The sequence below is a fragment of the Macrotis lagotis genome, chromosome X (assembly GCF_037893015.1).
Source record: "Macrotis lagotis isolate mMagLag1 chromosome X, bilby.v1.9.chrom.fasta, whole genome shotgun sequence".
NCBI lineage: Eukaryota > Metazoa > Chordata > Mammalia > Peramelemorphia > Peramelidae > Macrotis > Macrotis lagotis.
In genome coordinates, this window is record NC_133666.1 from 638125831 (window position 1) to 638127729 (window position 1899).

At 38.0% G+C, this 1899-nt stretch overlaps 1 pseudogene; it reads left to right on the forward strand.

Moving 5' to 3' along the window:
* The first annotated feature begins 440 nt into the window (after nucleotides 1–440).
* Nucleotides 441–1485, forward strand: LOC141497397 (olfactory receptor 7D4-like; annotated as a pseudogene).
* The last annotated feature ends 414 nt before the right edge of the window (nucleotides 1486–1899 follow it).

The following is a 1899-nucleotide window of genomic DNA, read 5'->3' on the forward strand; positions in this document are numbered from 1 at the left end:
TTTGCCTCTTGGTCCTTGGAAGTTTTTATCCACTGTAAAATGAACTCATCCCAACTATTCTTCCATGTTAATGCACTCCCCATGGATGTCTCTTGAAACTGGATACACAGAGTTCCCTAGGTGCTCATTTTAAAATCCATTTTCGTGATTTTACTTACATATAGCGGATAATATATATTACCTTGCTATAAATATGATTAAGAGAATTCAGATGTGACAACTGGAAGGGTCCTTGGCATTGTCTATTCAAGTCCTTCATTTTTAGGTGTAGAAATTGAGTCTGAGAGAAGTAACTCGCTCAATATCACAAGGTTGTTAGTGATAGATCTGTAATTTAAATCAGAGTCTTGGAGACCCTGCCCTAGATTCTTTTCATTGTGTGAACAAAGTGCATTTCCATTTTCTGTTTTTCCTGTTTATTTCCTACAGACCTATCATCCATGGAACAAGTAAATCAGACCTATGACTCAGAATTCTTCCTTCTTGGATTTTCTGAGAAGCCAGAACAAGAAGTGCTCCTTTTTGGACTTTTCTTGAGCATATACATGATTACTCTGTTTGGGAACTTTTTTATTATACTGGCCATTGCCTCTGACTCTCACCTTCACACCCCCATGTATTTCTTCCTCTCCAACCTGTCTTTTGTGGATTTGTGTTTAGTATCAACTACTGTTCCTAAGATGCTGGAAAACCTTCTGATCCACAGTAAGGCCATCTCTTATGCTGGCTGATTTATCCAGATGCATTTCTTCCTGGCTTTTACTTGTATGAACAATTTGCTACTCTCTGTGATGTCCTATGATCGCTTTGTAGCCATCTGTCACCCTCTACACTATGTGTCCATCATGAGTCCACAATTCTGTGCTCTTCTGGTTCTCTTATCTTGGACTACAAGTTTTCTAAACTCCATAGTCCATATCATGATGGCAACCCGTCTCTCCTTCTGTCAAAACCATGACATTCTTCATTTCTTTTGTGATTTTTCTCAGATTTTGGAACTGTCTTGTTCTGACACCTTCATTAATAACATCTTGGTGTATTTTTTAAGCAGTTTATTCGGTATTGTCCCTCTTGCAGGAATACTTTTCTCTTATACTAAGATCTGTGCTTCTATATTGAGAATTCCATCACGTGGGAGCAAATATAAAGTCTTTGTCACCTGTGGGTCTCACCTATGTGTTGTTTCATTATTCTATGGCACAATTCTTGTGGTGTACTTGAGCTCCTCAACTACCTACTCTTCCTGGAAGAACTCAGTCATCTCAGTGATGTATAATGTGTTCACTCCCATGTTGAACCCCTTTATCTATAGTTTGAGAAACAAGGACATAAAGGATGCCATGAGAAGACTCATTAGCAGGCCCACTTCATCTAAGGAATGGGGGATAGCTCTTTATCTGAAAATTTGTCATTATTAGCTGTGAACAATACCTGGCCATTAGAAATCTTGGATTCCAATCATGATACTCAGGGCTTTTCATGCATATGTTTTTTTTTGACTCTTTCACTCTCTGTGTCTCAATGTCTCTGTCTTTCTTTCCTTTCCTCCCTTCCTTACCCTTCCTCTAAGAAAGAGGCTATGATTTCTTTTGAAGCATTGATTTATGATTCTGCAATTCTATTTCATCAAAATGATGACATTTCAGAGAAGAGCTTTGAGTGTGAGTTCATTGGATGAGGCTTCTGGTGCTTAGTGTTCAAACTTGTAAATAGTGTACCCTTAAAAATTTAAGGTTTCTGAACTTCATTTTGTTTGTGAAATGAGATTTGTGATCCCTCACATTTTCTTTCTCTGGCACATCAATTGTTACAATTAAGAGAATGGTTTCAAGTCCTTTTTCCATATGCCTCTTGACTGTTGCTGCCAATTCTGACTGGTACTAGCTAATTAAATTCCCA